This window comes from Ambystoma mexicanum, chromosome 6p (genome assembly GCF_040938575.1).
Source record: "Ambystoma mexicanum isolate Mex_15411 chromosome 6p, UKY_AmexF1_1, whole genome shotgun sequence".
NCBI classification, from domain to species: Eukaryota; Metazoa; Chordata; class Amphibia; order Caudata; family Ambystomatidae; genus Ambystoma; species Ambystoma mexicanum.
This window is the reverse complement of record NC_090935.1, coordinates 1,003,066,174-1,003,082,429: the sequence shown is the minus strand read 5'-3', so window position 1 is coordinate 1,003,082,429 and position 16,256 is coordinate 1,003,066,174.

Genomic DNA, 16,256 nt, shown 5'->3' with positions numbered 1-16,256 from the left:
CCCTGTAACCAAACGAACTGTACACACTTAATGTGTTATGTCCTTTACCACTGTAACTAAGTATCCTAACGCTGTAATAGCTACGACATTCAATGTATGTACCATTGTAACTAAGGAGCTTACCTATCTCTGTAACAGTGCCACGATGCCCACGGGCTGTTGGGTGCTATACAAATATGACAAAATTTAAAAAAATGATTGTGTCTGCATTGGTACTTGTTGAAATTGCTGCGATTGTGGCAATTGTGTCTGTATTGGCACTTGCTGAAACTGCTGTGGTTGTGGCACCTATTCCTGATTCTGTGTGTGATCTTGGGCATAATATCCTTTTGAATCTGTATTGTATTGTGGAGCATATCCTGTCCCCCCCTCTTGGAGATTGTCAATTCTGTTGTTGCATACCTCCTCTACTTCTGCATATTCTAACTACATGTCCTATTTTTCCACAATTCCAACATGTCAAGGGCTGTCTGCCATTAAATCCTCCACGTCCTTTAGGGTTTTGAAATCCTCCTCATCCTCCTCCTCGAGGTCCATTCCCTGTGCATCTTGGTATATAATTATACCCACTCTGATCTTGGGCATTGACTATATTATTATTTTTTATTTTTTTATTGTGACTTAACCACATTCGTGTTTTTACATAACTTCAAATAAAAGAACATGTACATATTACTATCAATTACCATCTTTACACAAACATAATGTACTCATTAAAACAAAGAAGACTACCCCACAACCCAACCAAGCCACAGAATTTACCATCCAAACTAAGCAGGGAATATTGTAGAGGTCATAGAACAAAAATACCAGAACACGAAAAAGAAAACAGGAAGAACAAAGGGAAAGTCAATCTTATGTAATAACATTACATTTTTGAAGAACTTGTATCACTTTTATCATGAGCGCTGTCTCATGGCCAGCAATCAATCTGTCCCAAAACAAATCTGCCAAAATACCATCCTCTCTATCCACAAATCTTTGTAGAAGAGTTACTCTTGTATCCCAAGTAACCTGGCACCCCATCAGTAAATGTCTTAATGTCTGCTTCCGAGGGTCTTTACAAACAGCATACCATTTTTGAGCATCCTCCCTCTTCCTCCATTTAGTGAGAACCTCTCCAGTATGCACTAGGTTTAAATAAACCCTTGGGAAATGTTGTCTCGCCCTCCACTCTGGGACTGTCTTAATCTATTTTGGAACAAACCCCAGTTTCTTATCATACACTGAGAGCGAGTTTGCCAAAGATGCACTACGCATTCCTCCAATGCTTTTTATGCAATCCATTCTTTCTAGTGATTTTTTTAGTTTTCAAGTGGTTAGCAACCAGTGTTTCGAGATCTGTATCTGCTTTCAAAAGAATCTTGCTTACCCTTGAATCCATTGGCTATATTATTTTAGGGAGTGCATCACTTGTGTCGTGCTTTCCTAGTTGCTTGTTAATACTGCTCCTTCTATGGTGAACTTCAACAATGTTTTCTGCACCAACTATGCCTCCTCTTGCTTTCTACCCTCAACTTTCTTCTTGTCTTTCTCCTTCAGCATTCTGCAATAATGCACGATTGCCAATTCCATCTCTGACCATGGTTTTGCTTCCATTCCCAATCAGCATAGACAGGTGTCCACTGGGAATTATTTAAAACTGATTTTAAACTGGTGGAAGACTGGGCTTCCTGTACCTTCAGATAGAAATTATGAGGTTACAACCCTATAATGTTTCATATTTTAGAAATAAATCAAGACAAAATAAGAAAACAATCATAATGTCAACAAATGTTTGGCATATCCAATGATATTTATTTACATCAGTAAATGCATATTTATAAAGTTGAATCGAAACAGATTTCAACAGAAAAGAAAAGAAATGAATATTGATACAAAAGCAACCAAATTGACTGGATAAACTGGAAAAGTAACAAATACAGAAAACCATGAAAGAAAGCCAATTCATGATGCTTGGAGTATCATAGAAATTTGATAACTACCGCTACATAAAGAACCATCTACTCATGAAATAAATCCAGAAGTTAAATGGCAGGTAACTGCTGTGTATCTACTGCTAAATAACAGAGACCAACTATCTAGTCTGAAGCAGAGCCATGGAAAGTAATGGTCCATTCCCACCTGTTCCTTTAACTGCCATTGTACTGGTTCTGCCAGTCCATGACATAGTATGTGGTAAATTAACACTACTGTTTTATTCCGCGGTTTGTGCGTCTCTGCACTCCATCTGTCCTGAATATCCTGAATAAAAGCAATGAGGTCTTCATCCTCTCTCTTTTTCCTAGTCATCATCGCCCCAATACCCGATGTATCTGGATAGTGTACTCTAAACGCTCACCATAGGGCTGCTCCACAGTAATTAAATGGCGCTCCATCGTGCGCTGTGTTTTGCACAGTTACTTTTGGATGCCCTGCTCGCTTCCAAATGTCATCAGATCTCACCCGTGGCATAGCTGATAATACACCGTTTATATCGTCTATAGCTAACGTCATTCCTGACGTTCTTTTTCCTAATTCCTTAATCCATTTTCCCGCACAGGAAGTCAAACTCGGCAGTATGCATTTTAAATTATCCTTATCTGTAGCCATGGTATATATTGTGGTCAACCCCCTCCTTTCGCTAATATTGGTGACTGTGAAAACCCTGATCCTTTGTCATACCTACCCACGCTCCTTTTCTCCCAGGCAGCATTATCATTGCCTGCTCGTTTTCTCCCTTGCAATGCGCTTAGTCTACTAACATAGGGTGGGGACGCAACCCCTGTACTGTGCAATTGTACTTGTTCATTATATGGTATTGGTTTCCGTGTTTTTCTTATAGAGTCCTCTAGATCTGACCATTGTACCCCTTTATCTACGCTTGATTCTCTTGAAAATCCATATGCACCTTCTTCTTATTTTGTTTCCTTTCCTCGTCTGACATTATTATTCCCCAACCTGTATGACTATTGTCTTCTTCCTCAAAATCTAACTCACTTGAGGATATAGTTCTATGATCGCCTACTCTGACGTCATCCAGGCTTCCTCCTGTTCCTCTAAAGGATGCTCCTTCTTCGACCTCTTGAGTTCTATAACCTTATTTATCCTCCATTTGTCTATATCATTTCCCTATTCTTGTTCCTATGCTTTCTGTATCTTCTCTCCGTGTTGGCATATCTTATGGTCCTTGCTACCCTCCAGGGCATGGTTAGGACCCTCTCTCCTCTTCGGTTCGCTCTTTGGTTTCTATGGGTATCATGTTTCTATGGCATAAATATTCAATCTCATCATCTTTAAATCCCCTACTTCTGGTAATTTCTTCCTCTCTTCTCCCTATTTCCCTTAATTTCTCTTCCTCTCGCCTTCTTTGTAACCTACCTGCTTTCCATCTTTGGGCTTCTATTTCGTCTTGTTTCTCTTCTTCTAGCCTCTCCTTCTCTCTTTTTGCCTCATATTTTCTTTGATATTCCCTTTGCTTACACTCCTGTTTCTTTCCTGTTTGTATAGCCTCTCTTCTTTCTTTTCTTTCACTTTCTTATCTTGCTCCTTCTTTTACTCTCTTTCTCAAACTTCACTAATACCTTTATCATCTAGTTTGAGCAATATTTGTCCTCCAATCCATTCATTCTGTACTATTGCTGTACTCTTAGATATATCTGTTAATCTTCTTTGTTTCTCTGCCTCTTCCTCTATCTGTATCTGTTTATTCTGTCTATCCTTTTTCCCATCACGCTGTTTACTTTCATCGCATGTCTGTATATATTTGCGTTCTCTTTTACTCTCTTCCTCAGTCTCTTCACTCGTATAAGCAGGGGGTTTGTATGGTGGATTAATATACCCCGCTGCTGCTTTCAATTCCTTAGAGGGGAAAATCCCTTCTCTTTATCTTCTACGTCTTGTTACTCGGGAGGGGAAAGAGGAGCTGAAGTTGTTACGTCTTCCTCTTTATGCTGATTAATCATCCACTCCCTATAGACTGGGTCTTTTTTCTCGTTCTGATACATTTTCCAAAGCTCTAGTACTGCCAATCTTTTCTCTAGCTTCTTTCCCTTGTGCGTGGCATATAAATATGTCATCAGGTTACGTAATACCATATTTTGACAACAAGCCTCCTGGAGGCCGGGGCATAAATGTTGTATTGGTCGTACCCTTAAGTCAATTGGAATGGTACTGCATAATCTTGGCTGTATAGCTTGGTAGTGTTCTGCATAGGTGTGTGAGAGGTGTTTCTTCCATTACGACAAGCCAATTCAGACTGTCAATACTTACTCCGATTTTTCTCTTACCTCTGCATTTATTAAATATATAATTTCAATATATTTGAGTAGGCACCATCAATCACCACTCATATTCCAGAAGATCAGAATATCTTCCCTACCTTTGTTTATTATTTTTGTTTAAAACAAAATGTATTTGCCACTATTTTTCTAGCTCCTTCGTTTACACTTTCCGTTAATTATTTTGATATAGTTCTTGGTTTTTTAGTATCTTCAAACTGTCTTTTTTACTTCTATTTTGATTTCGGCTAGTTCTAGCCTTTTGGTCGATGTCAATCCTTTGTCAAAAAGTGTGAGGAAAAAAATAGTTATTTATTTATTTACGCTATTTTTCCTTATTTTTTATTGTTTGTTTTAAACACGTTATCTTTTACACACTCATATTATACCCTTTACATACATGCACTTCCAATGACGAAGCCCGCCAGGGTGAAACACGTAGTTGTCTCTTTCTCTGCTCTACCCTGTCCACTGTATACCAAATAAAGGACGTTAAACTGAGATCTTTGGGGTTGAAGTGAATGTTTTGAATTTATGGAGTGCCGCCTACCAGCTGACAATGTTCAGCTTCCTTTCTCTCTCTCTCTCAATATTTGTATTTGTATTTATTTGTATTTTATTTATTTATATAGCGCACCTGGCCCTGGGGTATCCGGGCACATTATTTAGGTTACATGACAGATTGACATAAACATAATATACAGGGTAATATACAGTATAAGGAAGAAACATAATATACAGTCATATCAGATTCTATAGTCTGACGAGCAGAAGGGCGGTGATAAGCAGGGCCAATCACCAAGCACAAAGTATGTACAAGTAAATGTGAAAACAGTAAATTTACAGGGTATATACACAAGCAAATTTATACAATGAGGCAGAGAGCACAGGTATGGCTAAAGGGCATGTTAGTGGCAGGAAAGGTCTTGGGCAGACAGCCATACTTTGGCTTTGCTCTTGAAAGCAAGAAACAAAGGTTCAGCTGTAAGAGGGTTTGGAAGTGAGTTCCATAGTTTCGCAGCAAGCTAACCCCATCCGATCTTTGTAGCTTAAAGGGAGGAATGGAGAGGCAATTGGCCTGGGCAGTTCTGATAGGTCTGTTAGACGTATGGTAAGCAAATCTGCAGGACAGGTAGATGGGTGCTTGGTTAGCGAGGCATTTGTGCGTCAAAGCAAGTGTTCTGAGTGAGACTCTTTGTGATACTGGAAGCCAACGAAGGCTCTGCCTGGTATCAGAAATGTAATGGTTCCTGGGGATGTTTAATGCAGCTCTAATGGCATTATTTTGATTAATCTGTAATTTGTTGAGATTGCATTGGTTTGTGCTTATATAGACGGCATTACAGTAATCGATTTTGGACATAACCAGGGTCCTGGTTAGGGTAGTACAGTTGGCAGGTGTGAGGAAGGGTCGGCAGGCTGTGATGAGCTTGCAGGTGTAAGCTGCGGCCGAGGATACTGCGTTAGTTTGTCTAGAAAGGGATAGGGTGGAGTCGAGATATATACCTAATGTTTTGGTGTCGTTTGTAACTTTAATGATGTTACCATCAATGACAAATTATTTGAAAGAGGGGTCTAGTTTGTTGAGTCGCTGGTGAGAGCCCAAGATGAGAAGCGCTGTCTTTCCATCATTGAGATAGAGTTTGTGTTGAGCCACCCAGGCTTGGATGACTTGGTAGATAGTATTTACGGCAAGTGTGTCAGCTGTGTGGTCACCGGTAATGGGGATGATTATCTGGGTGTCATCCGCGTAATTCGTGTAGTTGACACCCAGATAATCCAAGATATTGAACAGTGGTTTCGTAAACACATTGTAGAGTGTAGGGGAAACGCACAATCCTTGTGGTACCCAGCAGGGAACTGGTGAAGGTTCAGCAGCAGCAGTGGGGGAGAAGACCCTCATGGATCTGTTATCCAGGAATGAACTGATACATGCAGTAGCTTTGTCTGAGAAGTGGGCAGCTAATTTGAGGTGTCGACAGAGGATTTGGTGATTTACCAGGTCAAAAGCTGCTGATAAATCAAGAAGGAGTAGAAGGGCCAACGTGCCCTTGTCTTTTAGGTCTTCAATCTGGGTTTTTAGGTCAATAAGGGCAGTGTCGGTACCGTAACGGGGACGGAAGCCAGATTGTCTAAGGCCCAAGAGTTTGTTAGGTTCCAGATAGTCTTGGATCTGCAGGTAGGCTGCTCGATCCAAGATTTTTAGCATTAAAGGCACAGTGGTGATAGGCTTGTCGTTTGTAGGTATGCTTGCATCTAATGTAGGTTTTTAAAGAAGCAGGATGACCCACGCATCCTTCAAGTTATCTGGGACAATACCTGTGCTAAATTATGAGTTTATAAAGGTGGTGATGAATGGGGCTAAGTTATGTGAGGCCTCCTTGATAATGGGGGGCTGGACATAAATCACCCTGGCAGTTGGAGGGTTTGAGATTTTTGATGATATTTTCAACTTGAGTAGTAGAGAGGGGCAAGAAGCTGAAAGGTTTATGAGTGTGAATGCTAGGTTTAGATCTATCATGCTGGGACTTGTATTGCGGGGTCAATCTGGAGGCAGATTTTTTTGCATTCATTTTGGCTTGGAGTGTAGCTATTTTACTGAGGAGCGCCTTCTGAATATTGGCACACCAGGTACTATCTTTAGTACACGTATCGAGTGGGGTGACCAGGGACTCCAATTCTTTTACGATCTTAAACAACTCTTTAGTGTTTGATTTGGCTTGTAGGATTCGCTCTTTGTAAGTGTCTTTTTTGGCCTGAGGATGGCATCTTTGTAGTTCAAGGTGGCTAAGGCGAGGCTAGCTTTGTGCATTTCAGAGGGATTGCTTTTCCAGCGAGCTTCTAGGTTACGTTTTTCTTTACGTAGAACTCTCAACTGCGGTGTGAACCAAGAGTTGAGGTGGGCACGTGGTTTGGGTTTCCTAGATTTGATAGGTGCAATAATGTCATGAGCTTTTAGCATAGTCTGATTGAACGTGTCTACCAACAAAGTGGGATCCGTGCAAGAGGAGGAGTGTTCGTTGAGAGTTGGAAGGAGAAGTGGGAGCAGTTTTTTGCATGTTATGTCTATCTTATTTCTTGTGCAAATTGCGGGCGCAATGTCTTGCGTAACGCAAACATGTTTTACTAGGATGCTAAAGGTAATTAAGTGGTGGTCAGTCCAAGCACAGGGTTGGTTAGACTCAATATTGATTTCGCAGTTTAGGTCTGCTAACCAATCAAGGGTTCTGCCCTTGATGTGTGTTGGTTCAGTGATACGTTGCATAAAGCCTAAGTTAGATAGTACGCTAGTAAATCACGTGCTATGGCATCATTAGGATCTTGGAGACTAAGGTTGAAGTCACCTAATAAGATAATTTGCAATTTAGTTTTTGTATTGTCAGCAAGGATGTAGGATATGTTTTCTGCAAATGTAGATATAGGACCGGGAGGCCTGTAAATAAGGTGAAGTGTGATGGTTTGGTTAGGTGATATGGCTAGTTTCACTGAGAGTAACTCCGCTGATGGAGTCTGTTGAGGTCATGTGTTATGATCAGATCGGCCATGTCAAGCGTGTGAGCAGTAAGGGACCTGGCATTAATCAATGCCCCCTTGATCATGGTTTTATGTGGAGAGGAAGTACTAGCATTAGGTTTGGTGTTTTTGGTTATGGTGGGTAATGGAGTGGCGAGGGCTCTTGGAAAAGGTTTGTGCAGGGGTAGAGTGCATGGGTAGTGCAGGTGTGGCGGTGGGAGGCATGCAGGAATCTGGAGCCAAGTCTAAGGTTTCTAATATGCACGGTGCATGGTTGGTTGGGAGTAGGTTTAGTAGCAAAGTGTTCTAGCCAGAGGGCTGGTGATTGAGGTAGGGGTTGGCAGTGGGTGGTGATGAGGCCCATGCTGAATTGGAATAGGTCTGCATGATATTAGGCATGGCAGAGATGTGCATTTGTTCATTTAGATTAGAAGGCATGATGTACTCAAGGTGGGTAGTGCATGGAAGCATTAGGTGGGTTTGGGTCTTGGTAATTGTTAACTCTGAAGTACTAAGGTATAAGGTAAGTGACCAAGTCAGGGATAGTAGCTTGAGAATAAGGCAGGGTGTGATGTAGTTAGCAATGTAAGGTGTGTATTGCCAATACATAGTGGCCCACGCTAACGAAAGAAGGCAGTGGCTGGAGTCTGTCAGCAGGCAGGATGCCTAAAGGTGTGATTGGTCGCTAAAGACTCGACTTCCACTCTAATTTGTGTGGACTAAGGTAGGAATGAAAAAGGAAGGCGAGGCGCGCACTCCAAGTCCTGGTCAATTAATCTGTTGCCAAAAATTAAATATATCTGGGTTAAATCCCAAAACAAGTTGCTCAGTATTACCAGGGTGAAATCCCTTCAGCTGCAGTTCTGTTATCTGTAGTTGTTCTCCTTCTAGCGCTTTCTTATCTCAAATAATCTTCAGGAAGGCTGTGTTTTATTTGCAGGTGTTACTGATTAGTCTCAAAGGCTTCTGGTAGTTGTAGTGAGAGAGTTTTTTCAATTCAGAAGACCAGCAACCGACACCCCTCCAATAGCACAAGTCCTGCCCAAATTTGGGGGAGGGGAGAGAACCATCAATGTGATTCTCCAAAGTGGGGCACAGTCACCCCGGTGCCGCTGCCTCTGGAGCCTGGAACACCCATGACAGTAGGTAACGAAAAAGGAAGACGAGGCGCGCACTCCAAGTCCTGGTCAATTAATCTGTTGCTAAAAATTAAATATATCTGGGTTAAATCCCAAAACAAGTTGCTCAGTATTACCAGGGATAAATCCCTTAAACTGCAGTTCTGTTATCTGTAGTTGTTCTCCTTCTAGCACTTTCTTATTTCAAATAATCTTCAGGAAGGCTGTGTTTTATTTGCAGGTGTTACTGATTAGTCTCAAAGGCTTCTGGTAGTTGTAGTGAGAGAGTTTTTTCAATTCAGAAGACCAGCAACCGACACCCCTCCAATAGCACAAGTCCTGCCCAAATTTGGGGGAGGGGAGAGAACCATCAATGTGATTCTCCAAAGTGGGGCACAGTCACTCCGGTGCCGCTGCCTCTGGAGCCTGGAACTCCCATGACAGTAGGTAAAGAAAAAGGAAGGCGAGGCGCGCACTCCAAGTCCTGGTCAATGAATCTGTTGCCAAAAATTAAATATATCTGGGTTAAATCCCAAAACAAGTTGCTCAGTATTACCAGGGTGAAATCCCTTCAGCTGCAGTTCTGTTATCTGTAGTTGTTCTCCTTCTAGCGCTTTCTTATCTCAAATAATCTTCAGGAAGGCTGTGTTTCATTTGTAGGTGTTACTAATTAGTCTCAAAGGCTTCTGGTAGTTGTAGTGAGAGAGTTTTTTTCAATTCAGAAGACCAGCAACCGACACCCCTCCAATAGCACAAGTCCTGCCCAAACTTGGGGGAGGGGAGAGAACCATCAATGTGATTCTCCAAAGTGGGGCACAGTCCCCCCGGTGCCGCTGCCTCTGGAGCCTGGAACTCCCATGACAGTAGGTAAAGAAAAAGGAAGGCGAGGCGCGCACTCCAAGTCCTGGTCAATTAATCTGTGGCTAAAAATTAAATATATCTGGGTTAAATCCCAAAACAAGTTGCTCAGTATTACCAGGGTTAAATCCCTTCAGCTGCAGTTCTGTTATCTGTAGTTGTTCTCCTTCTAGCGCTTTCATATCTCAAATAATCTTCAGGAAGGCTGTGTTTCATTTGCAGGTGTTACTAATTAGTCTCAAAGGCTTCTGGTAGTTGTAGTGAGAGTTTTTTTCAATTCAGAAGACCAGCAACCGACACCCCTCCAATAGCCAAGTCCTGCCCAAACTTGGGGGAGGGGAGAGAACCATCAATGTGATTCTCCAAAGTGGGTGTAACGCTCACCTGATTCCCACAGAGGCGCTGACCCGTTCTGGACTGCTACCAATTCTTCTACAGTAAAGCGCAGAGCCCGGAAGATGGACTGGACTGGCCCTCCCCCGAATCTCGTCTGTCTGGCTCGTAGGATAATTTTTCTGTAGATGGGAAAGAGGGAGTTAATATCTGCTGGAAAGAGTATCTGCTCCCCCCTATCTCCCCCTTCTAAATCCCCTTGTCGCTAGTTCGGTTTTTGTGGGCTCTCACCTTATTTTCTGTAAGGATGAGCCCTCCTTCCTGCTTCTGGTGCAGGGGCGCGTTGATTCCAGTTACTTCACTGGGGTATTTAGTGGGCGCGATTCCTCTGGCTGTTCGATCCCACTTCAGGATTGCCGTAAGTATGTAGTCTTTAGATTATATTAAATGTCTTTTCCCCTTCGGGGCCGGGGTCTAGAAAAGGCAGAAAGGCCCTTCTGACCCGAATGGAGGATTGAGTTCAACCAAAATCTGGTAATTCCTTAGGTCAGTATTCCCTCCTGTATCAAGTCCGATGCTCACCTTCTCCCCTTTTGCAGGAGCCAATTCGCTGCCGGCGTCGAAACCGCTGTTGTTCGTGGTAAGGCCTCGTAAAGGTAAGTGGAATAGGTGTGGCACTGGGTGAAGCGGAGCGCTTCTAATCGTGTCTTTGCCCTTTTTGCAGGTGCCGAGGTGCGGCAAGCTTTGTAGCCGTTTCTGCACGTGGCGCGGCCACGATAAGGTAAGAGAAAGCAGCGCTGCGGCGAGCGTTGTGGTGCGCTGCTAACCTTGTGCTTTTCTTTTGCAGGATTGTCGGAAGAAGGTTTCCCGAGTGCAGGATTCCGGTGAGTAAAGCTTTGGATGCTTGTCTTTTCTCTCCTTTTGTCTTTCAGGTGTTCCAGGAGCTGCGGGCGTGTCAGGAGCCAGGATGCAGGAGCCGACTCGGTGAGCGTCCTGCTGCTGATGCAGAATAACGCGAAGCACGTGAATTCCTTCGGGCGTGGTTTAAATAGCAGAGGAGTGCTTCAGGTGAGTATCCTTCCTCCGGCCCCACCCAGGTAAGAAAAAGAGTTCCTGAAGAGGAAAAATAGTTCCTCCCAGCCTAAATGGCTGGAGACCTCAGCCAGACTGGATTGCTCTGGGTGAGTAAGCAGCATGGTCTGCCTCAGGTAAGTCCACCCAAGCATTATGACATGTTTTGACCAAATGAGCCTGGCGCCTATGGCGCCAGGACTGAAGCCTTTTATGAGCCTGGCGCCAAAGGCGCCAGAACGTGGTCCAAAAGGCCCCAGTAGCGGTCTGCTGGATCCGGTGATGTGGGTGATAGGTCTGCTTCCGGGGATGCTGGGCCTGGCCTGGCTCCCCGGGAGCAGCCATCATGACAGCACCCCCCCTCAAGGCCCCTCCCAAGATTGTCTTCCCAGGGGGTTTTGGTTTATTTGGAAAGGTCTGATGAAATGTCTTAATCAGCCGAGGAGCATGGACGTGGTCACAGGGTTCCCATGATCTCTCCTGAGGACCATAACCTTTCCAGTCAATTAGGTAGAACAGCTTTGACCTAATGACCTTAGAGTCCAAAATGTTCTTTACTTCGAATTCAGGTTCTCCATCCACTTGAATGGGTCCCGGAGGTTTAGTTAGTCTGGTTCCAGGTTGCATAGGTTTAAAAACTGATACATGAAACACTGGATGTATTCGCATATGAGTTGGTAATTCTAGTTTAACAGCCACCGGATTAATTATAGCAGTAATAGGATATGGCCCCAGATACTTCGGATTAAAAGTGCGAGGTCCTTTGAGTGATAAGTGTTTGGTGGACAACCAGACTTGGTCCCCAACCTGGTATTGAGGTGTCTCGCTCCGGTGTTGATCTGCACCTCTCTTGTATCTTTCCTTGGCTTGCTGTAAGTGTGCCGTTGCTTCCTTGAAGGCTTGGGTAATAGTAGTGTGCAGCAGATCCATGGCGGGTGTTCCGAGATCCTGAGGAGGATCGAGGTTGGAGGTTCGAGGGTGGATTCCATATACTGTGTAGAAGGGACTCTGCCCCATTCCTGAGTGAACTGAATTGTTGTATGCATATTCAGCTATCCAAAGAATGTCTTTCCAGTTGCTTTCTGACTGTTGCAGCATGCATCGTAAATATTGTTCGAGAGTCTGGTTCGTTCTCTCAGTTTGACCATCGGTTTGGGGGTGGTGGCTGGTTGAGAGTCTTACATCAATTTGGGCCAACTGACAGCAACTACGCCAGAAATGGGAAATACATTGACTCCCTCTGTCGGAGATGAGCACCGACGGGAATCCGTGTAACCGGACAATATTTTCAAGGAATTCTCTGGCTAGTACTGAAGCTGAAGGTCAACCTTTTAACGGAATGAAATGTGCCATTTTGGAAAATAGATCTACAATAACGAGGATGGTGTTGTACCCAGAGCAGGGGGGTAAGTCAGTGATAAAATCCATAGAAAGGGTGTGCCAGGGAGATGGTGGAATGCCTAACGGTTGAAGAAGACCAGCCGGTCTTTTCTTTTGACCCTTGTTTTGTGCGCACACACCACAGGACATCACAAATTCTTTTATATCTTTTCTCCACGAAGGCCACCAGAATTGTCTTTTCACTTTTTCTTCTGTTTTGGCTATGCCAGGATGTCCTTCTATCAATGAGTCGTGATAGCAGGTAATAACTTGCTTTTGGAGTTCAGAGTGTGGAAGAAACAGTCGACCTCGGAAATAAGGTAGGCCATTGGTTAAGGTAAAATCAGTTCCTTTTTGTATCCAGTTCTGCAAATCAGTTGAATTTAAGAGTTGTTTAACTCTGTCCTGGATGTCTTCAAGTGATTGCGAAGAAGTCATGCCTAAGATTCTTTGCTCAGGAATTATTGGTACCGGTTCAGTGTTACCGATAACGTCCCCCATTCCAATTCGAGAAAGGGCATCTGCTTTACCATTCTTACAGCCAGGGCGGTAAGTGATTACAAAGTCGAATTCGGCAAAGAACAGGGCCCAACAGAGCTGTCGAGATGATTGTTCCCTGGCGATTTTCAGATACTGTAAATTCCTATGATCAGTAATCACCGTGATGGTGTGTCTTGCTCCAAGGAGATAATGACGCCAGGCCTTAAAGGCGGATTTAATTGCCAGCAGTTCCTTGTCAGTGATGGCGTAGTTTATCTCGGGAGCCGAGAATTTCTGGGACCAGAACGCAACGGGATGTAATTGGTTGGTTTCTGGGTCTCTTTGAGAGAGAACGGCTCCCATAGCTAAGCTGGACGCGTCAGTTTCGACGATGTAAGGGAGGTCCGGACGTGGGTGTTTCAATATAGGTGCAGAAGTAAACTTCTCTTTTAGTTCTTGAAAGACTTGCTCAGCTTCTTTGGACCATTCAAAACGTTTATTCTTTCTTAAGAGTGCCGTGATGGGTTGCACCACTCGTGAAAACTCCGGAATGAATCGGCGATAAAAATTGGCGAAACCTAACATGCTCTGAACACCTTTTACGGAACTGGGTGATGGCCATTTGAGGATAGCGTCCACTTTTCGTGAGTCCATTTGGACTCCTTTAGGTGTCAGGATAAAACCCAGAAATTCGACTTCGGTGGCATGGAAAACACATTTTTCAAGTTTTGCAAATAATTTGTGTTGACGTAATTTTTCAAGTACTGCTCTGACATGATTTCGATGATCAGCTTCCGAAGAGGAGTATACGAGAATGTCATCTATGTACACGACAACACAAACGTCAATGAGCTCCCTGAGGACATCATTCATAAAATATTGGAAGGCAGCCGGTGCATTGCACAGTCCGAAAGGCATCACTTGGTACTCAAACAACCCATATTTGGTGCGGAACGCCGTCTTCCATTCGTCGCCTTCCTTGACCCGCACCAAATGGTAAGCCCCTCGGAGATCTAACTTGGTGTATATGCAGGCGTCCTTCACCTGGTCAAGAAACTCTGGGATCAGAGGTAGTGGATATCTGTTTTTGACTGTTATCCGATTCAAAGCACGGGAATCTATGCAGGTTCTGAGGTCACCTTCTTTTTTTGGTACGAAGAATAATGCCGAGGATGCAGGGGGCTTTGACGGGCGAATAAAACCATTGGCCAGGTACTGGTCCAGATACTGACGTAAATGAAGATTCTCGGGCTCGGTGAGGGCATAAATCCTGCTGCAGGGAGGAGTTGCTCCGGGTATTAAATCTATCTGACAATCATATGACCTGTGGGGCGGTAGGGTATTGGCTTGCTCCTTTTGAAAAACGTCCTGAAATTCTCGGTATTCCGGCGGTAATTGCAAGCAGTCAGCCGTTACTGTAGCTAGGCCAGTTCCCGAAGCTCGTAGGTAGCAGGTTTGTGAACACTCTGCAAAAGTTATCGTCTTTGCTCGCCAATCAATTTGAGGATTGTGTGTTTCCAGCCAAGGAATTCCCAGAATTACTTGAAATTGCGGGGCCTTGATCACGTCAAACACTATTGCCTCCCGATGCCCATCTTGACCTAACAATGTCACTTCGGTAGTTGAGTGGGTTACCGGCCCAGAGGCGATCTCGGTTCCATCCACTGTGGTGATGACATCCTTGATGGTTTTTGGGCAAAGAGGCAGATTCATCCTGGAAGCCAACTCGTGATCCACGTAGTTTCCTATAGCCCCACTGTCGATGTACACCTGAATTGCATGCAATCGTTCTGGCTGCTTCGGATTTACGAGAACCATTGGCATAATGAAGTGCAAGGTCAAAGAATTGGTTTTCAAGCTCGGCAAGCGGACCTCTACGCTTGTCGGGCGAGGTTGTTTCCCGGCTTAGACTCTACAGGATTTTTATCAGAGGCGCCTACTGTCTTCTTGGGAGGTTTCACCGGACAATCTCGAAGAAAATGCCCTGCCGACCCACAGTAGAGACACAGTTGCATTTGCCGTCTTCTGTCATGCTCCTTTTGGGTCAAGGGGCCTTTTACCACCCCAATTTGCATAGGTTCAGTGGCGTCGAGGCCCTTGGAGTTACTCTGGATTTTCGCGAAAACCCGAGTTTCAAACCTGGATCGATCTGCTTTCCTATTTTGAAGCCTGTGATCCAATTGGACCACCAAGTCAATATATTCCGAACAGTCCTGGGGTGGATTTACAACCTGGGCAGGGACGTCTTTAAGTTCACCACGAAGACCTCGATGGAATAGCGTGATTCTTTTGTCCTCGGGCCATCTTGTTTCTACAACTAGCCTATTGAAGGTTGCAATGTAGGCCAAAAGGTCCAGATTACCTTGTCGTAGGGATAGGAGTTCATTGTCCAGGGCCTGCCCCTGGGAGTGTCTTGCAAACAGTCTTTCCATACTAGTCTGGAAGGCTTGAAAATTCCGAAGGATTGGATCATCTTGGGTAACCAATGGAATTGACCAGCCAGCTGCACTGCCACTGAGGTACGAAAGTACAAAAGCTACCTTGGTCTGGTCATTCGGGAAGGCCCCCGGCCTGCAGAGAAAGTGCAATCGACATTGATTCATAAATACTGCGAATCGTTTGGGATCTCCTGCAAAACGTTCAGGTGGTGCCAATGGCACATTTCCGGGTAGGTTGATTTGAACTGGATTAGTTGCAGGCACAGGGGTGAAATTCCCCCCTGAATTGGGTAAAGGTGTCTGCCCCGCTTGACTCTGTAACAGCTGTCTGGCAAGATCATCAGTTCGTTCCTTGGACACTATCAATTCCCTCCTGAGGGCGTTTGTCTTCTGGCGGGCAGCATGAACTTCGGCCCGTAGCTCCCCTAATAGCTGAGCCAGTTGGTCTGTCTCAGAAGTTTCCATAGCGCCTGGGTAGGAGGTTATTGGTAGGCTTCGCGTTCTGTAACGCTCACCTGATTCCCACAGAGGCGCTGACCCGTTCTGGACTGCTACCAATTCTTCTACAGTAAAGCGCAGGGCCCGGAAGATGGACTGGACTGGCCCTCCCCCGAATCTCGTCTGTCTGGCTCGTAGGATATTTTTTCTGTAGGTGGGAAAGAGGGAGTTAATATCTGCTGGAAAGAGTATCTGCTCCCCCTATCTCCCCCTTCTAAATCCCTTTGTCGCTAGTTCGGTTTTTGTGGGCTCTCACCTTATTTTCTGTAAGGATGAGCCCTCCTTCCTGCTTCTGGTGCAGGGGCGCG